General features: G+C 31.0%; 1 long non-coding RNA gene across 1 annotated transcript; it reads right to left on the reverse strand.

Moving 5' to 3' along the window:
- Positions 1–1,588: 1,588 nt before the first annotated feature.
- On the reverse strand, positions 1,589–25,114 carry LOC148280707 (uncharacterized). Its single transcript, XR_015822536.1, has 2 exons — positions 24,175–25,114; positions 1,589–1,781 (listed from the first exon to the last, which is right to left on the reverse strand). It is a non-coding gene; the product is annotated as an uncharacterized LOC148280707 (long non-coding RNA).
- Between the last annotated feature and the right edge of the window lie 2,118 nt (positions 25,115–27,232).

Consider the following 27,232-nt stretch of genomic DNA (forward strand, 5'->3'; position numbering starts at 1 on the left):
CATAACGTCAAATCACAATATCTGAAACACAATATCACATTTTTTTTTTCTATTTATTGGGGATATCAACAGTAATATATGTTACAAAAATACAACAAAAAAAATATACAGAGAATAAAACCAATGACAGATATCCACAGAAATACATTAAATACACGTACAATACATACTAGTGTGTTTGTGTGAGTGTAAGTGAGTGAGAGAGTGGGTGAGTGGGTGTTATATTGGAATGAGAGTGGACATGTATGTAAATATTGCACAAGTGTCAAGTGTCGAAAATACAAATATATTAAAAATATTAAGAATTAGAGATAAAATATAATAAAATAAAATAAATAAGATAGGATAAAATAAGAATTTATTATTGAAACTAAGTATAAGACAAAAAAGTATGTTTTAAGACGCGCATTTTAAATGTTATTTTTTTACAATCAAATGGATCAATAAGGGGAAAGTTCAAATTATATTCACTAACAAAACGTATATGTGGAGAGTTCTGGGCATAGTTCGTACGAACTGCTGGCACATGAAATAGAGAGCTCGACGCGTGACGGGTGCGGTAGCCGGGGACATTTAATGATAACTCCGACAAAAGAGCCGGACTATCAAGGCGTCCACTAAGTATGTCATGAAGCACCCCCATGTCCAACAGTAGACGGCGATCTTCTAAAGTAAGCAAGTGGTGTTTTTTGCAGGAAGACATATAATTGAGATCGGTATACCTGCATCTCCAGTGAAATTTTCTATAGAATGACGTATAACCAGGTAAAGGTTTATTGATTTATTTTCAATTTTTTTGTTTATATATTAGTAAATCTAGGTTAATTGCAAATTTTGCTTTACTCCTGGTACTCATTTTTTAATTCGCAAAAAACTGACAAAACTTATGTAAACATCCATCATATTATAATGCATAAGGAAGTGATAGAGAAATTGTTTAATTTTTTTTAACAATTTTAAATGATTAATTTCTAATTCATATTTAAAGCGTTAACATTTCAATAAATTTATGAAAATATGATATGGTGAATTTAATGTCTACCAGTTTCAAGACGCACCCGTCTCTTCGTCAAGACGTTTTCATATGAAAAAAAAAATTCACAGCGGTTATTGGAACACTCTATGCACCATTTCTGTGAATAGGGAAGTGGCGATTTCATTTATTTTAAAAATCTACCTCTACATAAGTCAGAGATAAATACATACCATTATGATGATTTGTAAAAAATATCTATAAAATACAAATGTTTTTTAATAATTTTGTTTAAAATAAATAAAAGTTCGTCTAAGTTTTTTTTATATATATAGACGTGCCATGTGTTATTTTTAAATGAATTTTCTTATTTTGTATGATATTTTTTGTTTTTGTTCATTATTCATCTTAACTCAAAGCAGGACTTTCGCATGGAGTTGATACTGTATATATAAAAAATGTAATAACATAGTTGTTTCGGATTCATTATCTTTTATTCAAGTGTCAAGCCATTCCTTCCTTTGATTCCGGTGGTCCTTGTTTTGAATCCTAATGTTCCTACTCCTCCCTGACGGCGAGTCAAGAAAACCACCCGTGACAACCCAACAATAAAACACAACAACGAAAACCGTACCGCGAGCGTGACAGTGATTTCGAATCACCAACATACAAGGAAACGTTAAAAGTGACCAGTGCAAACGATAACGGTGTTTTTCTGGACCAGTGTCAAAGGGAGGAAATCGTAAGTCCTCACTCCTTTCATTAATTTCAGAATTGACACTCATAACCATAACGTCAATTAGTTTACCTAAAATCAAACGTTCCCTGTTTTCTTCGAACACGCGTATCGCGAGAGAGCAGGCCTTGTTTTCAGTCCCGAGATCGAAGGTATCGAACATCCAACAATAGTACTATGAATAAATAAAATTAATTTATTCATCACCACAGTAGATAAAGTTATATAAAACGCTAACGTTTTCCAAACTCCATTAGAACAAAAGCTTTGTGTTTTTTTAAATATTTATTGTAGCTACCGACAGTAATACAAGTTTTTTTTAATATACTAAGAACCAAACCAATGATAGATAACTATTCGCTGAAATACATAAAATACATCAATTGGCTTCTTTGTATGTGTAAATATGTTTTAAAGATTAGTTATGAGGGTGAGTGGGTGTTATAACGGTACGAGGGTGGAAGTTTTTATTTATTTTATTACACAAGTGTCGAAAAAGTATAAAATATGAAATTTAAGGTATAAAATATGATATTTTTAATGTGAAATTAAAGAGCCGTTAAGTATAAGAGAAAAATATTTGTTAAGTTGGGATAAACATAATAGAAAGTTGAAGCATACGTCTTTAAAAATACAAAAATTATCATTATAACATTGAACAATTCCACATCACTAACTGAAATGACACACAACACTATGTGTGCATCGTATTATTATTGAAAACATACAAATTTATGCAATATCCCACCGTTTCTCCTTAAGAGTAGATGGAGATTAGGGCGCTCTGTCAATATCACTCTGTATTTGCATACAAACTTCGCTTCCTCAATATTCATATAATATCTTCTCATGCCGCACACCTTTAATCATAAACTCATGCATAATTCGATTCTGGCTGTGGTCTCGTGTTAGCATTATGGACTCTGACTACTAGTTCAACTGGATTCCTACATTTTAGCGCGGTTATTCACAAATACAAGTTTAAAATGACATATTGAGATGCATTAAAAAAATTCTAAGAATTATTCTTTTAAAAAACATAAAAGTACCTGTAAGTATAAAACACTTTTCAAGCAATTTATCATCGGGTGCTCGAACATAATTTAAATGTTTATCCTAAAAGCTATAGAACATGGATGCAAAGGCGAAAAGTGTAAGGTATACATTAGTAAAAATACAATTACATGTTTTTTTTAAAACACAAAAAATATATGTTATTCGACAAAAACAATCGTTTTTATTAGGAGCAGATTTTGTTTTGCGTTTTGAATTAGTTTTATGAATGAATTTTCGAACCAATCGTTAAAAAAATTAAATTAATATGAACGTAAATTATTCACCAAAATATAAAAATTTGGTGCCCATTTAGCAATATTGTGGTGAAGCGGGGTGGGAACTTTAAACCTTTAATCCAAAGTTCACGATTTTTGACGAGGCCAAATTTTGAGCGAACGAAAATCCGAACAATGATGGAAATTTTAAACCTTTTAATTTCTTGCGATATTTCATTAAAATAAAACAGCCACTCACTCAGCCATCAACAAATTTAAATCAATTTTTTTTTGTATGTCCAAATGCCTGTAGACAAGCTTCCTTCCTAGGGTCTTATTCATATCTAAATTTGTGGCAACGGAAAGAGAAATCATGTTAAGGGCTTTTGACCTGTCAACCTCTCTGTGTGTTTTTCCTGTGTTGCAACAAATTTATATCTTAATAACTCCCTGGGAAGTCGAGCCTGTCTAGAGGTATTTAGACATCAAACTGAGTGACCCTGTTTACCCTGAAGATGGCTCCTGCAATGGTAGCCGAAACTTCGGAACAAATTCAACACACACGGTATCACATAAACTAACTAAAAAATAAACATATCAATTATGACCGTGAAAACCTTCGCACGTATTTGGACATACTCGAAACATCGTTGATTATACTAACTGGAATAAAAAGGAGGATAAAAATTAAAATATAGTTTTCAGGGATTGCCTAGTAGGTGGAATGATCCAGTCAGATGAATCTCACCCGCATTGATATAGATTTTTACTACTTTACTTCACAGAAGTCAACAAATAGAATATTTGGGGAAATGTGAATGTTTAAACATGGGCAGAATGGTTAATGTTACACAGTGTGCAACGTGGCCACTGAAACCAGGTTTCAGGTTTCAGTTGGTTGACAGGTAAGAAGCCGTGTAAATAAATGCCTAGACTTCCATAATCTCTTCTCGAAAACGTGTTTTCTCTCTGTCGCAACAAATTTAGATCTAATAAGTAATGCTCAAATTAAACTAAAGTGCGCTCTCTGTCCTCGAGCAAGGAGCTGTCACAGTGAATCAAATTGAACTGTCTTGTTTCATATGTAATGAAAAACGTTAATTCGTATCATATATCACGTAGCAGCAAGGAAGGCTGTAGCAAACATTAATTTCCTACGAGGCCTTTAAAGCGTCGAGTAATAATTTGTACGGTGATAGATCGGAGACGCTACAAATCTTAATGTGTAGAACGAGGCAAGAAGAGCTCTGGTGAAATCACGTAAACGCAAGGTTTTGTTAATTATATTATCATGCACAAAGACATTTTTAGGGAAGGGAATATTGACTTTCTGCACGATTTTTCGCCTGTCTACGTTAGTTTTATTTATTTTTTCAACGGCTTATGTCTTTAACAAATTATTAAATACATAATAATAAAAACAAATTACAAAACGCTTTTGTTTGTTTATAAACAAAACAAACAAAAAAAATCAATGGCCGGGATAGAAAAAAAATGTCTAACTAAAACTAAGCCAAAAAAAAAATTTTGATGTTTTTATTTGTCGTATTATCGGCACTATGATTTTTAAAGTTGAGTAATTTTGAAATTTTATGAGTGACGTTACAAGTTAACCAGAAATCAATCACAATATTCTATCATTGGTTAATTCGGAAGAACTCGTGAAGTCGTTCAAAGCCGTTCGTTTTTATTAAAATCATTTTCATTATTTTTTTCTTACATTTTACGAACTTTCGCCTTTTTTATCTCCCTTTAAAAAAGTATATCCGCAATTTCATGTAGCTTCGAACTTCCTCGTTAAAAATTCATTTTGGAAAATATCTATTTTTATTTGAATAACGATAAATGAAATAAATGTAAATCTCCATGTTTGTTCGCTAACATGTGGAACAATGGAAACGACGAATACTTGGTATTGGTTATATTATGCAAATCGACAGAGAAGGCAATAGTTTGTGTTGTTCCGTGCTGTTTCACGTATAATTTTATGAAATTTAAGAGTTCGGGACTCTAAAACATTATTTAATGTCTCGAACAGAAACTTTAACTTTGTCTGAAATTGACCATTTACATTATTTGTAACAATAATTTTCACGCTTATGAACTTATTTTATCAATATTTTTTTTTATTTTATCGAAATAAACGGCACTTAGTGTCTTTTACATATGTAAGTTAAATTATAAGTAAGAAATAGTAATTAAAACAAATAAATACTAAACAGTTATTTACAAATTAAGAAATCAAAAAAAGAAAGGAAAAAAACACAGTTTAAAAACAATATTGCTATAAGTGATGTCTCATCTCTGTTGCAATCAATTTCTTTTCATGTTCTCAACCATGTCACCAGAAGTCAAAATTTGCTATTTATTAAACCTTTTAAGAGCAACTTTTGTTTTTATGCCCAATGTCCAGAATGTGTAGATTAGTCAATTCATCACACAACTTGGAATTCTTTGGGATATATCTTCCGGCTTTTCGAAGACCTCTTCGCGACTAAACAGTGTGGGATGAAGTTGGATTGGCATGGTTTAGTTCGAAGTCTTATGTCTTTCGTTTTTATGAATATATTGTATACCATTATTGTATAGACCTTGTTTGTCTTTTTGTTCAGTTTGTTGTATTTATGTTTCTTCATGGAACTGTTGTAATTCGCCTAGGCCGTAAATATAATGAATAAATTACCAGATATAAAAATATTGATAAGAAAGAAAATATTTGGTCATAGAAATATTTTGAGCCTGTAAAAAAAACAAAGAAAGCAATACATGTCATAAAAATTACGAAATTAAAACAATTTTGAAAAGCACTAAACGATGAAAAAAAAATATGTTTAAATATACATAAAAATTCATGCGGATATAAAAACTTGATAAATATAAATATTTTGTACTTTTAATAGAATTAAGAAAAAAAAGAGAAAATAGCATTAAGAAAGAAATTTAATCAATTTTGAAGAATACTTAATGATAAAAAAATGTTATCTAGGACTGTTAGGTACTGGCTTCTCCTACCCATGTTTAAATAACCATATTTCTTCTTGTTTGAGTCCGGCAGTCTTGTGTGCGAAATAGAACTGAAACACCGGGGTGATATTCCAAAGGTTCTCGATGTCGTAAAAAAAAATATATCTCGCGTATTTACATACAAGCGGTTCAGAAAGCACCGCGTTTTCTACTCCATGGCTACTCTCGGGTAATAACCTTGAAAATGTAAATTTAGTGTGAATAAGATAGCCTCGTGGCGTAGTGATTTGTATTCATCTACCATGTTTGAGGTCCCGGAATTGATTCCTGATAGGATCGACGTAAAATATATGTTTTAAGGGTAGTTGAAACTTAATTATTTCAATGTCGGGCTGGTACCAGAATTGTAGGACTACCTTAGCTTAATTTAATGGATGATCGGGTTGCGCTGCATTCGATTTTCCAATGCAGTGCTCTACTCCATTGACTACAGATGAGGCTGATGAAGATGATTCCTTCAATTGTTTTGTAAGAAATATTTTGTGAAGTTCAAAACCTTAAACAATTATCGACGGCAATGCGATTATTTTAATCAAATTATTTCTCTCAGATACGTCTGAAAATACTTTTCAGTTTTAAACTTCTTTTAAGACGAGTTGTATATATAAAAATATTCAAATTATGTCAAAAATAACTTACAGACTAGCATTGAATTTACCATCCAGAACTGACAGATAGATATAGTGAAAATATTAGAAAACGGAATAATGTTTGTGTCCTGTACCGTTACAACTAGCTTTTTACGAGTTATTTTTACCATTAATTATTAGATTATCTCCATTTTTTATTGACAGACTCAACATATTGTAAAAAAATATCGTTTATTGATTGTACAAAACTGTTTGATAATGAATAGTTGGAAAATATTAAGGTTTTTTGTTATCAATTTGCGGCGTTGCTTTTGTGAGATTTTTAATTCCACATAACACCTTAACTAATTTAACGTAGTTATGCAGAAAGGACCAGTCAAAAACTGTCATAATCACCTTTTGAAAATAGTGTCGATCACAAAAACGACATTTCTTATTTTGCGGAAAACACCCACAGCACTAGAAAAATCTTATAGTTCTTAAAAAATCGTTCAAATCGGTCAAATAATTAGATTCTTTTCAATATTTGAGTTTGTCCAAATGTTCGTAGACAAAAGACTGGATTTCACCCCCTCGGGAGTCATTAAGATTAACAAATAATAACAGGGATGGAGAATACCTTAAATAAGAGAATATGGAAGTCTAGGCATTTACAGGGCCTATGACCTGAATGAAACCAACTGGTCCAAGAAGAAGTTTAAAAATTGAGAAATTGTTTTCAGGCGTTGCCTAGTATGTGAAATAATTCAGTCAGATGAATCTCTTCACAACAATAAAGGTTTCAGCTCTTTAACTTCACTAAAATCAACAAAAGGAAGAATTGAAGAAATATGGATGTTCAAATATAGGCAAAATGGTGAATGTTACACAGTGTGTAAAGTGGCCACTTAGGCCAGCCAATGATAGGTCATAGGCCCTGTAAATGCTTAGACTTCTATATTACCTTATTTAAGGTATTCTCCATCCCTGTTGTAATTTGTTAATTAGATTCTTGTTTGTGATATAAAAAACTGTATTCATTGTTCATCAATTGTCAAAGTCGAAAACATTCTAACTGCTCTGTAGATTTGATTATTCACTCTTTTCACAAAGGTGCCATTATCTTAGTTTTACTTTTCTATGGCTGGCTTTTTTCTACATAACTAAGTTCAATTGTAGTAGTGCCTAGCATTAATTAGGTATTTTTAACGTCATGTTACTTCGTCCAAGGTAATCGTCATTTATAATGTTGGGATTGTCACAGTCTACTGTGACAGAAATCCAATATGGAAAATATCTATTTTCATCAATCACCAATAATGTGATTTATTTCAAAGAGACCAACTCATCGATCATTATTAACTTCGTACTAGTTACGTAAAACTGTATAATTCAAGTGATTTTAGTATAAAAGTGATTAAACAAACATTGACCTCACTTATTTAAATTATGTCTGTATACTTTTTGTGCAAAAGTATTTGAATAAAAAAGACTATTACTGTATGTATGTGCATGTTTTATTATACTAAAATACTGCTTTTGTACTACAATATTTATTTTAGTAATATTTTATTCGTCCCAACTAAACAAAATACTTTATTCCCATGGAGTTGAAACTTGTGTCAATAAATAAGTAAATAACTCGATTTGAATATATAAATTAAAAAATAATTGTGATAAATGCCAACAATACTTAACCTGTTAGATATGCTATTATTAATATGTAAAGCATTAACTTTGTGGTCAAACATTTAACTCGGGTTGTGGTCCCGTGGCTAGGTTGCGGACTCACGGGCCAGAGGTCCGAGGTTCAAACCCCACTCTACCACAACTTGATTTCCATTTTCTAATAGTGAGTTATTTACAACTCGTTGAAAATGGCAACCAAAATTGAAATATTTGGGTAAATTATAAGAAAGCTACTATTTCTTTTTTTAAATGTTTTTTAAATATTTGTATATAACCACTTACTGACTTTTCTATGTCCACCAGTTTCACGACGTACCCATTTCTTCGTCAGGACACCAACTAAACCAACATGCAAAACCCACTATACACCTTCACCATCGTTGTTTCACAAAAATATAAAACCAATACGACATGCGTTTTAATAAGCACATGCACTGATTAGGACAAACATATACTAATTAGATTATGAAAATATTTTTTTTTGTTTAAGAAATCGTTGATAAAAGGAGAGAAGATGGATGGAGGAGCTTGAGTTCAATAGGGTTAGGGTGACCATTACCGTGTTTGATATAAATTAATAGCTTATAATTATATTACCTAGAAATATTATTAAACGCGCAGTACAGCAAAATTCTAAGAATTATTTTATATATATTATTATATACTTATTATTTAAATGATTTTTTAAATGCAGAATGTAAACAACTTTTTTCATATTTACCTTTCACGTAAGTTATTTTTTTGTAAACGTAAAATAAACGGAAACGCTTACTTTTTTAATACAGTTTTCCGTTAAATATACAAAAATATTTTACTTACGTCTAAAACAACCTTTTATACCGGATTTATCTCATTGTTTTAATTATTTGTCATTTTTCCTTTATTTGCTTTTTTTGCACCACAACATGCTAGGAGGCCCCAATTACTGTGATAAATCATAGCACAGTACACCCAGGCTTGAGAACACTATTTGTAGTTTTTCACACCGGAAATCGAACCTGGAACCTTCCGAGCGTGAGTCAAGCATCTACATAAGCTAAATTTGGAGAAATAAAACAAAGTATAAGTTTTATTTCTCCAAACTTAATTTCAAATGATACACAAAGTTATTGCAGAAAATATTAAAAATATCTACACAAGCATTTAATAGAGTCCCGTTGATCTATTGAATGTCGATGGAGAGACCTATTTAATCACCTAGGTTTTTAAACACTAGTACTGCGTATTATTAACAAAGGTTATTACTAATTTAAGATTTGTTTGCGTATAGACCTCGGCAAAAAAAAACTTTTATTGCAAAATTTAAAAAAAAACTTAATTATTACCAAAAAAAACAGTGTTGTTTTTCCGAAAAAAAATTAGTTAAATATTGATGAAATAATAAGCCATGAATTCATAGTTTAAAATTATAAAGAGACCTCTATAATGCAAAACCGCATTTTTTCTACGCTGAAATAAATATGAACAACCCACCGTAATAAAAAAAATAAAAACGTAAATTTAAATATAATAGGAATTGGGATTCGATTTAAAAGCAACTTAAGATGATTTTTGACGGTTTTCGTTTGGTCGGGTGGAGCCAAGTGGTTAGCGCATCCACGTCTGGATGTTTATAATATAAGCGGCCGGGAAGTATTAATTAGTTTACAAGTGGCCGGGTAGTTATAATTAGTATTTGAGCGACTAGTTGTAAAGGCGGTTCTACACGCTGGCGCGCGTATCGGAAATCAAATCGCCAAACTGCCCACACGCTGGCGAGTCGTTCGATATATGTCCGTGCGAGCTGATGTGCGGACGTCTAAAGTGCACGAAAAAATTCACGTGCGCCCTATCCGATAGTTCGGAGCGTACTAAAAGCTGGGCCACCTTCTGGACGCGTTCAGCCAGCGCCAGCGGATGTTCCAGCGCGTGTGCCAGCTCTGCCAGCCACAAATACCTCTCTCTACACGTTTGCCAATATATATTTGCCAACGTAGTGAACGTATTGGCTGGCGTGTAGAGGTGCTTTAATTTTTTTTTTAATCAACAATGCTTTTAGTATGTCCAAATGTTTGCAGACTGCCTGGTCTTCTTCTCTAGAGAGTTATTTACATCTAAATTTATCTCTTTCTTTTTTATAGATAATATTGTGCATACATTTATTGGGAACAAGGACATAGTTTTTAGTGACACAACCAGGAACAACCCACGCTTGTGAACTTGCCCCGACTCGCTAGAAAATCCGTTCGCCGTTTTAGGTCGGGGTTCTTCAGCACGCAGTTAGGTAAAAGGTTGAATTAGCCTTGCTTGCCATGACAGATTTTTTTTTACTTGGGAGTGGATGTGCGTTTAAATCCCAAGGTGAAGTTTGTCCATGTTTTTTATTATTAATGTTAGATAGTTGTATTTTTTTTTTGTTATATTAATTTTATTTTGATAACTTTTGTTATTTTTCCCTTGTTGTTTTAAATAGAAGATATATAAATATATCTATAAATATTATATGAAAACTTATGTTCGCTTGTGTCCTCGGTGGGATGATTAACTACTGGACCGATTTACGTGAGGTTTTCGGCGAAATGTAGATCTTTGCCATGAGCATATTTATAAATGTAAAAATCTTCAATTTATTAAATAGAAAAAAAATTAGGAGCGTAAATTATTTTTTTATCCATCACCAAGGTTGCAATTTACGAGAGTGCATAAAATAAAATATTAGGAAGATGTTATTTTAAAAAAAAGTTTGTTTTGAAATGTGTACAAACAACATTCGTTTTTTATGGATCTCAATCACACGCAAAACGATGCAAAAATTAAAAAATCGGTTATGAAGAAAAAAAATGTCTGAAAACTCAAAAAACGATGCTCCTTTAAACAAATTTTTAAAAATATATCTTGTCATAAAATGACATCCTTTAGTCTCCAGTATAAATAATTAAAACCCTAATACCGGGTATCATATTATTTAGACATCGCTTGTTTCAAAGCTAGTTACAACTTTTTATGAGAACGATCCCTTTGGCCATTCATATAAATGAAGCAATTTCGCTTCTAAGCCTTACTAAGACATAATGCTTTAACTTTTATAGCTTGCATGTATAGAAAAGTATCTTCGTCTTATGAAAATATAATTTTCTATTTATGACGCGAAGATTGGATACTGGTTTGTAAAGACAAGCGGTAATTTCATCTCAGTTACATAATAAATAATGATAATGACCCATATCAAGGTCATCTATGTACTATGTTTCTAATATTATATTTTCTTACTTTTTTGGATTATATTAACTTATATTATTTATTGTCACAAAAATGTTTTCTAATAATTTATTTATTTAACATTTTGTACATAATGTTCATTGAGGCTTATTGCCAGATGGAAATTTTTTCCAACCAACCAATAAAATAAGAGTTTTATTCTTATAATTTAAGTTAAAACATATTCAATAGAAAATAAAGATTTAAAAAAAACAAAAAATATTTCAAAATAGAAATAAATGTATTTGTGTATAAATTACCTTGAATCAATACCATTACTCAACGGGGAGAAAGAAAAAAAAGGAAAGGAGGAGAGATTAAAGAAGAGAAAGGAGATGTTTGTTTAGACGTGATTTAAACAGAGATAATGTAGTAACATCTTTTATGGTGGATGGGAGATGATTCCACAGTCGAGCGGCGTAGATACTTTATGCGTTAGAGAAGAAAGAGGAATTGTGGATTGGTATTAAGAGAGTGCTTTGAGAATTAGAACCAAGAGGTAAACTATGAACTGATAAGCGTTGAAATTTTTCACGCAGGTATATAGGAGCGTTAGGACTGTGAAGTATATTGAACAGAAGTGAGAGGAAGTGATAGTCTTTCCGCTATCTAATTTTGAGCCATTTCAGTTGCCTACGATAATCAGAAATGTGGTCATATTTCCTAAGACCAAAAATATACCTTATGCATATATTCTGAAGTCGTTCAAGTTTATCGAGTAGCTCACTATTATGTACCCTCCCAAATGAGTTTTTTATAACTTGTTCTTATATTTTTATTTTTTTTAAAACGGTGCAATTTTAGGTAACAATGCAGTTCTCTATCCACAATTGGCTGTGGCTAGGTTATTAACAATACATAGTTAAAAAGAAACGGGTCTTATATTTTAATGATCTCAGAATAATATTTGCCGTTTATTTAAACGAATTTCTATTGTTCCTAGAAAGCAACTATTTTGCGGGAAAAGTGACAATAGCAGGTGGAAACGGATGCTCATTACCTGTGCTAAAGGATTTCTTCCGTTCTAATAGAAACTTAAAGCCTCCGTATAACACTGCTTCCGTAAATACGTAAAGCTATTCATTTTAGTTTCCCATAAAATTCATTTTTAATGATCAAAAATATTATTCCGCCGACTCTGGTAAATATATTAATTCGTTATTTGTAAGTATTATCGTTGGCGGAAAATTGAGATGCTACAAAGGACCAAGTGTTGATTGGTTCCATTCCCCTTTTTTATAGGGCATTGCATTAATAAAATATATCAAGGGCAGTCAGTATGTTGATCTTTTTTTTACATGAAGTAAATTTATTAACTCTTTAAAAGCTATGGTTTGAACCGTCAGCAGGTTCGCAGTGAGTCGCATCTTGCTGGAGGGTGTGATTCTATTAAATGCTGTGAATGCCCAGTTGCATTCCACCGGCAACCCTACTGACTAGTCCAACTCGTTAGCATCCACGTCACAAACCCTGGGCAATTCGATCACACTCAAAACGGTGTGATTGCAGCCGATAACGAGAGGATGAAAGGCGAGTTTCTGACGCTCCCAAACCAGAACCAACCAGCAAAGGGAAGGTAACCCCGACAGAAAAATCCACCAAAGAAGGCAACGAGCAACCACTCTGGTCATTTTTCCCCAGGAATCACTATGGTTTGTACATCCAACAAGCAGTTGTCCTGGCCTCGGAGTAGTGCAGGACCGAGATGCTTTCGCTGTAGTGATTGCCAACGATGGGAGGGACCTGATAAGGCAACGTAAGAAGGCTGTGCTACAACATTTCTTCACACGCAGTGATGTAGCATCGCGTTACCTGAAGTAAAAGTCAGAATATTCTGAAGTTCAGACATTTGAAAAAAAAACCGACATGTTAATAATTCCTTTTCCATAATTTATAAAAAATGTAGTATAATTTAGGCCCGTTATAGCAAAATAAATTAAAAACATTCCTGTCATTTAATTAGCGTACACTCCCGCTAATTTCCAATAACCGACTGATTGAACGAATTTCTCTTTCATACAAATATTGGCCACAAAACAGCGTCTCTGCTTTATTTGTTTTCTTTCGTGTTTTAAGTTTTATTTTCGTGCTCTTTCTTACACAGTAAAACAGATTTCTTGTGGCACTGGCATTACTTTAGGGTATTTGTGGTTTTTTTGTTTTAAATGGTATATTTATTCAAATGTAACTTTCCAAATCCAATGTGAAAATATCCGTTTAAAAATCACAGGAAATACAACTTTATCTTTTAAATAAATAAAAGAGTTATATCAAGTCTTGAATCATGCTTAGACTTGTATTATATCACAGCCACACGAGAATAAATCGTAACCTTTAAAATATTAATAAATTTAAATTAAAAAAGATTTCAAGTCGACAAGTCGGTGCTTGACTTTTTAATCAAAAAAAAATATTTTGCAGCATTTCAAATTAAGTTTGATGAATAGTTTATATTTAACCTTATAAGACTTAAATAATATGTATGTAAACATATTAATATTATTAACAATGTTTTGAGTTTGTCCAAATTTTAGTGGACAAGAACTGGATTAATCTCTCTAAGGAGCTGTTATTATTAACAAACTACAACAGAGATAAAGAACATTTAAGAAAAGGAAATATAGAGGTCTAGGGCTTATGACCCGTCATTGGCTGGTTTAAATGGTCACATTACACACTTGAACTCATGACCTGTCATTAGCTGGTTTAAGTGATCACTATATACATTTTACTCAGTTAAATTTAGTTCTTAGATGGAAGATATATGGGCACTTGAAACACTGGACACACGTTTAAAACAATCACAAATTAACATACATTTTTTTTTTATCATGAATTAAAATTGTATCAGAAACCATAGTAGACATGCGAGTTGTAATGCATCAAATCAATAAAATTAGAAAAAAATGTAAAAATTGCAAAAAAATAATATGTATGCATCCAATTTAAAAAATCTACTTGTATGCTTTTTTCAAATGAATCTGCAATACAAGGAAACATTTATTTTAGGGGAAACACAAAGGAGTTTAAACCACAGTTTTAACTCTGTACTTTAAAATACCGTCAGAGCTAATAGGTAAAACCAGAAAATAGAATTAACCGCTACAAATGTTTTTTTATTTGGTGTTGTAACTAAGTCACCATTGAATTGAAAAAAAGTTGCACAAAGCCACAAAGAAGGTTTTTTATTTACGTCGCATAGGTAATTATTTATTTTTTTTTCAAACAGGAATTTCACTACCTAACCTTGCCTAACTCTTTGTACTGAATTCCAGAATACTTATTTAGAAACAATATTTGTATTATGTCTAAAATTTTTATGCAAAACTAAATTTTCCTTCCAGGGCCAATCAAAATATGTGGGATTAAACCAACAGGCTCAATTTTACATACTGTAAAGTTTGATTAATTCTATAATATTTCAGCTATTAGACTGCAAAAATTATCACTCAAAATATTGTTGCATGAACAAATACAGCTTAGTGAATACAATGTTTGTCTTAATATTAAGCACACATCATCACAATAGGAAATTAATTATATAAATACATTAATGATGATAATTATTGTTATATTTTTTTATATTTTTGTTTTCTTATTCCTATTTAATCAATTTGTTGTTCATATTTTGCAACGTATTGAGAATGAATGGAGACTCTTTAATGTTCTAAATGTAAATAAAAATTTAAAAATTAAAAATAAATTTATATGAAATAAAAAAAAACAGTGAAAATAACGGATATTTTTAAAGAGGAGTGTAATTCATGTAGACACATTTCCCATTTACACATCCTAACATTGTGTATTATTATTTATAACACGTCTTTCTTAATATATTTTGTAGGTTTTAGTTTGACATATTGCTTTTAATTGGCTACATGTTATTCTTAATAAGCCTTTCTTAATTGAATCAATTGATTTATATATTGATTTAATATTGCAGTAACTATTCATATTCACAGTTGTTAATAATCTTAAAAACCCATATTGGATTCATTAAATAAACCTTGTAAAGTTATGATTAATAGGGGGTTAAAGCTTTACTATAACGAAACGGTTTATCTGAATTTTTTTCCTCTTTTCTTTGGACTTTTCCAGTAATCAATCAAATTGAAGAATAACCAAAGAAAATGGATTTTTGTTAATTAGTGTTTGAGTAGATTTATGTATGATGGATTACATTCGCCGATCAAATAATCAACTCATCGAACACATTTTTTTCGCCATAAAATAATAATTTATCATTATTATTTCTTACTCGATTGCGTGGATAAGAAATCTGAAAAAAATAAGATTAAGAAATGGCATTTATTCTGGAGAATTATATTCTTACAATACTTTCAAAACAATATTACTCTTAGCAACACGTTGAACATAAATCTATTATCTTCTTCTTTTTTTTCCTTAGCCAATTTCCGTCCACTCCTGAACAAAGGCCTCTTCTATTTGCCTCTATGTAGCTCTGTCCTGTGGATATACCAATGGCGAGCTGTGATTTATTTTTTTGGTAATTTACAAAAAAAATATCATCAATTTGTATCTACATATAAGTACATAATATATGTGAGTAATATTTTTATAAATGACTTTTTATTCTGTGGTTCGGTAAAAATCAACTCAAACTACATTTATTATTGACCACGCGAAAGACGTAGCTTTATTCTATACAATTTGAATACAATACTTTTACGAAAGTTTAATAACAAATACCACAATGACATTCAGCAGTAACTGTAAACACTGAGCACTGGCCGATTCTTTTTAAAATGAATAGTGCCAAAAACGGCCACCGCAAACGCCACATGTCCTATGAGATTTTCGTGAATAACATCTCATCGAAGTCCATTAGTCGTCCGGAACGCACGTTGTCTTTCAGGTTCAAATTACTGTCTTTGAAATGCAAAAACCATCGACAAATTGTCCTTTCATTCATGGCATCTTCACCCTAGGTCTTCACGTAGAAATATCGCGAGCAGCATTGACAGAAATCCAGCATGTCTGCAATCATTTGGACATACTCAAAACGTTATTATATCTTTCTCATTCACCTTGCTAGGAATCGAACCCAGGACTTCAAAAAAAATATTTTTTTTATTAACCCTTACAGATTATTACATTCATTTGACAAAAACTTCGTTGTTGATAATTATATTTTTTACGCCTTTTGAAAAGTTTGTCTGAGTCTTTTGTTTATTTTTGTCTAGTAGTTTATTGTATAATTTCAGTCCCTGATTTATTAGTCTCAATTGTCCTTGTCTTGTCTTTTGGAATGTTGTATGTGATATTATTCTGATATTCTTATATTGTATCCATGTTTATTTTAATTTCTTTCAAATTTTTTCTTTGTCTGCAATTATTTCAGTGGCTAACTTATGAATAAATTTTAAAGATTCTAGGTGAAAAAATTCATTAACATTTAATTGTTTAGTTTTTTCAGAGTTCATTATTTAGTTAGTGATAGATAAGGGAGGTCATATACTAGCTTCAATATTTTATTTTGCTGTCGCAGTAGTCTGTTTGTCATTTTGGTTTCCTGTTCCACATAGTTGTTGCATACAACATAATTTATACTTGACGTAGGCTTTATGCATAAGATTTTTTTCCGTTTTCGGAAAGAAGTTTTTAATTTTTGAAAAAAGACTTGATAATGTTGCTATTTTGCTAATTAAATTATTGATGTGAGTCGTCCGTGTCAATTGTCTGTCTATTTTTGGTCCTTAATATTTAAAATGATCAATTTTAATTAGTCGTTCTTCGTTTATGTAAGCATCTATTTTATGGCATTTTTTTCTAGATTGAAAATTTATTTTATCACATTTTTTTTCATGAAATGTAAGCAAGTTTGTATTTGTCCATTTAGTTAACATAGTTAGGTCATCGTTTATGTCTTTTTTAGTAAATTCGTCAGTTTGATTTTTGTAAAATAGTCTTATGTCGTGGGCATATATAATTATTTTTCCTTTAAAATTGTACAGTGATAAGTCACTAATATATCTAATATATAATAGTGGACCCAAATTAGATCCTTGCGGTACTCCAAAATTTACTGTTTGTATTTTGCTTTTTTGTCTACATATGTATACTGCTTTCAATTTGCTAAGTATGATTTTTATGGTTTATTTTCTTGAAATTTTACTCCAATAACATTTAATTTTTTCATCGTGGTCTCAATATGTACCGTATCGAAGGCTTTTTAAAAATCTAAATTTAATCCTGTGATTGAAATCCCAGTATCCATGTTTGTTTTTAATGTAATTTATAAAATTTACTAGAGCGGTTCCAGTTCCTTTTTTTCCTGAAAGCCGTGTTGATTGAGAGATAGTAGGCGAACGCGCGAACTTTATATTAAATATGAAATATTAAGCTCTCATCATTGTGATAGAAAATCAATTACGTAAATGCAATGAATAATTATAGTAAACTATGGAATGCAAACTTGCTGATTACTACACAACTAGGCAAACTTTTCTCCTTAAATGAGTTGCAATAGACAGGGAAAACATTTTTGAGATGGGAATATGACCTATCACTGGCTGGTTTAAGAGGCCATTTTACACACGGTGTAACACTTGCTATTCTGCCTATGTTTAAACATCCACATTTCCTTAACTCTTCCATCTTTTGACTTTTGTGAAGTAAAAGAGCTAAAACCTTTATCATGCGGGTAAGATTCATCCGACTGAACCATTTCACCTACTAGACAACGCCTGAAAACACTTTTTAATTTTTTACATTTCTTATAACATTTTTGATTAAACTTATCTCCACTCGGTTTCCTTATTCAGTCTTTGGGTGGAAAACACTAGTCCAGAGTTTTATTTTCTATATCACTCCAAGAACTGTATTTTTCACCCGCCTGGGCACGGAGAATTAAAACTTTTATTTCAATAAATGTTTTTATTTACAATGACACGAATTCTTTTTTAATTTCAACTGTTTTATTTTGGCATTTTTCAAATAGTAATTTAAAAACGCTTTCTTGATAAAAATAAGCAACTGAATAAGTGCACAATGGAAAAAAATGGAGTTTGCGACATTTGTGCAGTTTTACCTCTAAAGAAAAGTTCACAGTAATGAGAAATTGATTACGCCTGAGCGAACGTGAAAATTTCAAACGAAAACTTAGCATTTCGGTCCGGCGAACTCCCTTGCTTTAAATCAGAATATCCGTTTTACATTACGGTAAATACATTGATGTCATACATATTAAGAAATGAAGACTGTGGAATCAGGTAATAGTCAATAATGATAATCGTTTAAATAGATTTAAACATATCAGCTTTAAGCTGCTCGCTTGAAATTAATAATAATAATAATAATTCATTTCATTTAAATGATTTATTTACAATTCTTGATGGAATTCCATTGTAATGATGTAATAACCTATATTTACATAAAAGTTATTAATTTTAAAAATTTGAAATAGTCTGAAGATGCCCATTAAAGGGTGAAAGCGCTAATTGGTCAAAATAAATAAGTGGAAGTGTAACAAGTATTTTTTTAAATTAATAACTTATATGTAAATATAAGTTATTACATCATCAATAATAATTCAATTAAATACCTACAATCAAAATGAACAAATCACAACGGGCATTCAAAAGGCTTATGACCTGTCATTGGCTGGTTTAAGTGGCCACTTTACACATTGTGTAACATTCACCATTTTGCATATGTTTGAAAATTCATATTTTTTTAATTCTTCCATCTGTTGATTTTAACAAAGTTAAATCGCTGAAACCTTTATTGTTGTAAATAGATTCATCTTATCGAATTATTTTACAACGCCTGAAAATAATTTTCCAATTTTTCATCTTCTTGGCCCGGTGTGTTATATTACAATATTTTGAGAAGTGGCCACTTAACCAACCAATGACAAGTCATAAGCCTTGTAAATTCCTAGACTTCCATATAAAGTGTTTTATATCCCTGTTGTAATTTGTTAATGCATACATTTTTATTTCCTCAATTGAATAAATTTTGATTGGAGAACATGTGGTTTTAACAGAATGGAGCAACAGCGCATACTGCACGAGCCACAACTAATATTCTGAGGGCTGCATTTTCGGCTAGCCTTTCGTTTTGGTGATTTGCACAGGCCGGCAAGATCACCCGATTTAACCGTTCAGACTTTTTTGTGGGGTTTCTTGAAATCACGAGTCTATGTCCACAAGCCTCAAACTATTTTTTTTTTAAAGGAATAACCCGCTAAACCTCTATTTTAAGGCTTGTCAGCAGGTAGGATAGAGAGGATATGGGAGAAGGTAATGACAAATACACCACAACACCCAGATCAATTTAGAAAAAATCTTTCTTGAATTTTTTTCTTGCAACTGGCGGGAATCGAACCCGCGACGCCAGTTTCACGGTTGGCCGTCTAACCAACTGCGCCACGGCGCCTGTCAAAGTTGCCTATTGAAGTTTTAAAAGAGAACATCCGTCAAGAATGCGAGATCCTATCGCTGCAAGTTCTGGAAAGAGTGATGGAAAATGCCATAAGTCAGGCCCAAATAGCCATCAATTCTGGCGGTGGCCACTTAACCGATATCATTTTCTTGACTTAATACACGCTTCAAACGTATAACAATTTTTTTTCATTCATAAAAAAATAACAATCAAAGAACATCGGGTGACAACTTTTGCGCCACCTTGTATATATTTTTATGATTAGTTTTTTATTACCCGTCGATGAGAGGAGTGCTCTTCCGAAACTGTAGTAGTGTTCTTGAAAATGAATAAAAGTGTGTAACACTAATAACAACATTTTATTTACATAGTTATTTATATTATGTACTAGTAAGTTTCTTATAAATGCCGTATTTTCGCACCGAAACAAAAACTACAACCCGATTAAACTAGAAATATTTTCAAATAAATTGAGAAAACGTTTTTTTTACTAATAATAGTAAATCAGATATTCGTTTAGTTAAAAATTTATAATTTTTTTTAATAAAATTTTTTGTGCTCATTTTTATACAAAAAAATAATTGTGTTCTGACATTTTTATGAATTTGTTTACTGCCTAATACTAATTACGAGAGCCGTAAAGTGAAAAATGTTCTGATCATTTATCACTTTGTGACAAGAACTATGTTCATACATCATCGTCTTAGTTTTTAAATTGTTTGCTGAATTTATATTACTAATTACATCAAAGCCCCGGGATAAAACGTTATTTTTATTTCCATTAAATTTGTCTGCGGGTGGTAAAATAACAGACATTTTCTGCAAAATTTCAGGAATATCTATAAAAAATAGTTTATTTTAAAGATGCATATTTAAGTATGTAAATATACGTTTTCAAAGATTGTCTGTTTTTGATCTCTCTCAAATATCTATTAAACACAATGATGAAATGTTATTCTAATTGTAAAATGCGTAGAGTACGCAATATCAAAATCATAAAAACTCAATTGAATCGATTCTAAAAAGTTATTAAATTAACTTGTATATAAATACCAAATTTCTAAACCGCATCTAAAAATTACGAGCAACCCTTAACTCTTTTTATTTTTGTTCCCTGACGAAACCCCGTATTGTTTTCGAAATAAAATTTGTGTAGAAAATAAACTATAAATTAGGTACTAACCCTAATAAAATTCAAATAAATGTGGAACTAAGATCACTCAGACACCGGGATAAATTCAAACTGCCTTCATTTTTAAGCAATGCAACTTACTAAACACCTCTGGCCCGCATATGTCGGGAATATAATATAATGGGTATACTGGTAAAAACTTGAGCTCTCAAATCCCTGTTTCGAGATTTCAAGCATTTAAGTTTTTTATTATTTAAACAAAAGACGAGTGATACTTTAATCCACAAATTTGGAATATCCAGTGACCGGTTTCATCGCTTTCGCGACATCTTCGAGACTGGTATCTTTATTAAAGAGTTCAATGTATTTAAACAAAACAGAGGTAAGGATAGATCTCTGTTTTGTATAAATACCTGCATGTATTACCAGTCTCGAAGATGTCGCGAAAGCGATGAAACCGGTCACTGGATATTCCAAATTTGTGGATTAAAGTACCACTCGTCTTTTATTTATATAATAAATTACAATGAACTTCCATCAAGAGTTTTCACTTACAAACTTAAACATTTAAGTTTTGTTATAATTTTACTATTTTATTTCTATTTTAAATATAGTAAGATGTTAAGTGCTCACTAAGAACATGTTTATAATTTTTCCGTTTCTTAATTTTTTATTAAGTTATTTAAACAATATTTTGAGTTTGTCCAAATTTTTGGAGACAAGGACTGGATTCAACTCCCTGGGGAGCTGTTTATATTAACATTTTACAACAGAGATGAAGAACATTTAAGAAAAAGTAATATAGAAGTCTAGGCATCTACAGGGCTTATGACCTGTCAATGGCTGGTTTAAGTGGCCACTTTACACACATTGGAATAGTTTGCAAGTCATTGGAATAGTTTGTGACTTTTTCTGAATAACCATACATTTGATTTAGGAAATATTCATTTCTAGCTCTTTGTTTAAACTAGCCGCGTGTATTTTGTCAAATAATAGCTGCAGGCTTTCCATACTATCTGCTAGAAGGACAGTATCATCCGCGAATCAGATATTATTTATAATTTGTCCATTTATGCGAATGCCGTCGGTTCGTTCACTTGTAATTTTTTTTTAAAGTATGTATCGTTGTTAAATAACCTTATAAAATAATCATAAAATTATTTATTTATTACATACCAGTTTTAAATAGTGTCATGTAGCAAATTTGCTGTCTTCTTTCCTTTGCTAATTCTTTTAAAACATGAATGTGTGAAAACTTCGTAATATTCGGAGAACGATTAATCTTGATGTCATTCAATATCAGTCACTATTCTGCGAAATGATATTTCATACCTTAGACATTTAAAGTTCATCAACCTACTTTTTAAATGAAATTCTTTCACACCGCAAACCCAATTAAAATAAATTCTGTGGGTATCTTTACTGTGCGTTTACGTCATACCCCCCTAACAAAAAGGCTTTTGGGCGCTTTGTCAATTAAATTAAGTAGGTTATAGTATATATAAGCATAAAATTATTTATTTTTCAGTGAAATAATAAGTACTTTGACCCTTTCTGACCTGAATTGATTCTAAGGGATAAAAAAACAGTTCAACAAAAAAAAAATCCTTAAGTCAATTTACTAATAGTGAAAGAGGGCATAAAAGGAAAATACGACTTCGTAAAATGAACATAATAAAATATTCGATATGAAATCAAAATAAAATCTCAACTTAATAAAAAAAAAGTTATGTGTTAAGGTAACGCCTGAAAATACCAGTTAGTTGAATCAAAAATATTTTCAGTGTGTCCAAATGATTGTAAAAAGGACTGGATTTCGCTCCCTGGAGAGTTATTAAAAGGATAGGCGGTGGCTGAGGATAAAAAAAACAAAAATAATAAACACAGGTAAATATCTAAACTGTGAAAAAAAACACTGTTTTAGTGCCATAATCCAGGGAGAAAATACGAAACTACGTTTGTATAAAGAAAAGTCATACAACGTTTCCTCTTAAGATTAAAAATTATTACCTAGTTATTGAAATAATTCTACCAGATGAATCTCACTTCCATCAATTAATAAAAAAATACAGAAAAGTTGATAATGCTTCTAAGAATATTGGAATACATAATTATTTGAAATATTCGCAAAAAGTAAAAAAAAAAAAATATTGGGTTGAAAGATTTTTTTATTCACTGCCGATATCTTTTTTATTAAGAATCTTTATTTTATGTCTTTTTATAATTATTTTCTCACTACACAAATAACATGGTATAAAATGTACCTATGCATCCACGTTTCATGCTCGAAAGATAGAGAACCAAGATTCCTAGTAATGTATCCTGCCTTGTGAGGTATTTGGCACAAATCCAAACACCTTTTGTCGGAAATGTTTTCCATTTGTAAGTTTTCAAATTACCGACACAGTGTAACTCTCAGATAAAATATAACAACATAGCTTAATATCTCTGTGAACTTGCAATCGTAAGTCGACTTCGTTTGTAAGGTGAATTTCACTTTTTTATGAATTCTGATAGTAAAATTGTTTTTTTCAGTCAATGACATTATAATACATTATGTCTTTCTTTGCTATTACAAAATCATAAAATAATGATTTTAGCGTGACATCTATCAGTACAATATTGCTCAGATCAACCAGAGTTTTTTTGTAGGTAGTTACGCCTTTACAAAAAACTAAATGTAGAATGTTTAAATTAAATTTCAAAAGCAGTCACAAAATAAATGATACAATTTTGAATCGTCTAAAGCGGAATATTTTATTTGTACTTTCATAAATATTCGGTGCTTTCCAAATAGTTTTTAATGCCAAGCTGACTAATGTGATCAGTTTAGACAATGGAAACTACAATGCAGTCCGAAACTCCGGCAAGAAACTCTTAATAACATACAGCCGATTACTTTCTACAACGTATTCAAAAGATCAAACATAATACAGTAATAATTTAACATTAATATTTTAATGAAATGAGATAATCATCAATGTGTTTGCATGATGAAAAAAATATTTAACACCCATAATTCAATTTAGTTTTTGGTATAATTTTTTTATCGATTTGTTTATTTTTAGTTTCCAAGAAACTTACACTGACAAGTCGCTTCTGTCAAGTAAGGAATGTTTTTTTAAAAATAAAATCACGAACCTAATAATTTTGTTTGTTTCAGTGATGGGTCGATCAGCACCCGCGTGGACAGCATGGGGGCGCAGCGCCCCCTCTGACACGAGGACACGGCCGAGACCCACTTGATGGTCTCGGCTTCCTCCGCAGACCTCTGACCCGAGCCCCCCGTCCACCACTAGACGTGGAACAGCCACGAACACATCTTCTGAGGACCCTCCATCCCTACCGCAAGCTGGGTGGCTACCAAACGAACCATTACGCTCATAGCCAACAGCCAATAGCACACGTGAGAAACGAACGTGTGATAGCTCATAAACACAAGTTCGATTGAAGCGCAAATGAATAAGCATCAACTTAACAAAATATAACGCTCACAAACGTGAATCAATAGCACAAGACTTAAGAAGAAACCAAAGTGTGAAATCTCAGGCATCCAAGTTCAACTGAAATTAATTAAACAAACTTAAACGCTCAAAGCCAAAAACCGATAGTAAAAGACATGACAGCTCATAAATACCAATCCCATAGCAAGAGTTAAGGACAACAAAGCTAGCAACTATGCAAAACCAGTAACACAAAACATAAAAGAGTTAAAAAGCAATAGCGCAAAAAGAAAAGAAAACGAATGTGTGATAGCTCGTAAATACTAGTTCAACCGCGGAGCAAATTACAATTAAAATATTAATAGACAAGAACCAATAAAACAAGACGTGAAAGAGGACGAAAGCGAGATATATTCTGAATTCTACTAAAACTCAAATGAAGAAATCAGTAATGCTCATAACAACACTACGCCAACATTACCAATAAGATAACGTGCAAAAGCCCAAATTAACACAAAAATATACGAATATAATAAACAGTGATGTACTGCAGCAGGTATTATAATATCAGAAGGATTATAGTTACGAATTGAAACAATGCCGTATTTCAATATTAAGAAAAACATCAACATAATTACTATAAGTCACACGTGGATTCCAATCTTTCACCGTTTTTCGATTGAACGCACGTTTTTACTGTTCGATTCAGAATTATTTCTGTAAATGACGCACGCACTTTTTAATAAGTTACTGGAAAAGTAGACTTTATGAAATGTGCTGAAGAAGACTGACTGTTGAAATAAATAGTTTTCATATAGTATGAAGAAATCGGAAGTATACTAATGTTTCTCTTTTCAAATGTGTATACAGAGCACTCGATTACACTATGCCGATTATGGGTATAGAAGTTCTCCGTAGATAAACAATTTCTTCGAAAAAGGCTTGAAAATAGTGCGTAACACTATTGCATCACACACGCTTCATCACATCGCATCAGTTCGGTCCTAGTAGAGCAATTTGAGTGTACGTGGCTGCAAATTAATATTAAACTGTTATAGTTAACAGCACCAAACATTTTCTCTTTTTAATGAACGATTAACAAATTCGCTTGAAACTTTAAGGCACTGTGAAGTTAAAAATATAAATAAATCTTTTTTAAATATACACGATTGAAATTTGTATCCACTAAGTGGAATATTAAAGGTTAATCTATATCAAATGATATTTCAATGTTACTTAGTCAAACAATTTAAATGAATTATAATCGTACCCATTAATGAAGACACCTCGTTTTGGAATATATAGTGTTAATGAAAAGTGAAGTGGGGAAATGGATTATAGGAAAATTTTATCGGAAGTGTAAGGAATACCTTCAACTCCTGTAGATATTTTATTTTGTTAGAATTTTCGGATGATGTAGTTGATCGTTGTTAGATTGTATATGTGACTGTTTACTACATATAATATATTTATTCGTGTTTTTGTACGCTATTAATATTTCCATTTATTCTCTGTCAGGTATCCATTTATTTCATGTATTGTATTATAAACAAATTATTTAATATAAATAACAAACTAATAAAACAAGGGATAAACATTGAGTTAATAATTTACGATAATTTATAGTTGCGATGTAATTAGCATTTTAGATAAGAAACTAATTAATTATTTTTTTTACAATTATTTACTAAAAATGTTTTCGCAATATATTTGTATTGTTTGAATTTATTCACTAGAGTGTTATGCAATTTGTTTGAATTACACTTAAAAAAATATTGATGTAGTAAAAACTACTAAATTTAATTGTCTACAACACCATGGAAAAAGCAATACACTTTTTTCGCACTTATAGTATTAATTAATAGTCATTTTAAAAAGTGATTATTTTTAATAGGCTATCTTTGTCATTGCGTTATTGGAATTTTATCCAATTAGTTCCGGTTGAAAAGAATGTGATAGCAAAATCGATTTTCTGCATTATTTTTTGATTGAACTACGCTTTGTAAAAATACTTGTGAATAAAATACATATTCTAAAGTGCGCACTAATGAAAGCTTTTATCAAAAATTCAATGAAATTCTGAAAACCGAATCCAATTTTGTATGGTTTCATAATTGGTTCTGAAATTTCATTATTATTCCGTTCTTTGAGTATAACCAGTTTTTGATGCTCTGTAAAATAAACTATATTAATTTAATAATTTACTTAATATATTTTCGATTAAAGATTTTGTAAATAATCTTTCGCGACTTTGGGCTCTGTTCATCGAATCATCGACAGTCGTATAGAGCTAGTAAAAACTCGATAAATCATTTCGATTTATTATTTTCATATAATAATAACAATCTGGGTAAAAAAAGTATTTATTGATACTTAATCAAGTTGATTTTTAAGAATATTGAATATCTATTTACATAAACATTTAACTTAATTGAATGTTTTTTACCATTTTTAAGTTTGCAATTTTAATTCATTTTCTTGTGTTAACCGTGGCTTCTCTCCCAAATGACTATTTTATAACCCTCGATGTATAAAAGTACAATAAAATCGAATCAAAATGCAAACTGTATATTAAAATTTTACTTAAAACAGCTACCGGTACCAACTTAATTTTTTTTGGCCCAGTTAAAATTAAAATCTTTTTTTTATATTTAGTATGTATTTTTTTAATGGATTTAAATTATTATGTAAATGTTTGTATATTGTAGTAACATTGTGTGTTTAAATAAACTATTGCGTTTCATACCTGCAG

This window comes from Micrasema longulum, unplaced genomic scaffold, assembly GCF_059751315.1.
Source record: "Micrasema longulum isolate JH-2025_06_02 unplaced genomic scaffold, ASM5975131v1 h1tg000548l, whole genome shotgun sequence".
NCBI lineage: Eukaryota > Metazoa > Arthropoda > Insecta > Trichoptera > Brachycentridae > Micrasema > Micrasema longulum.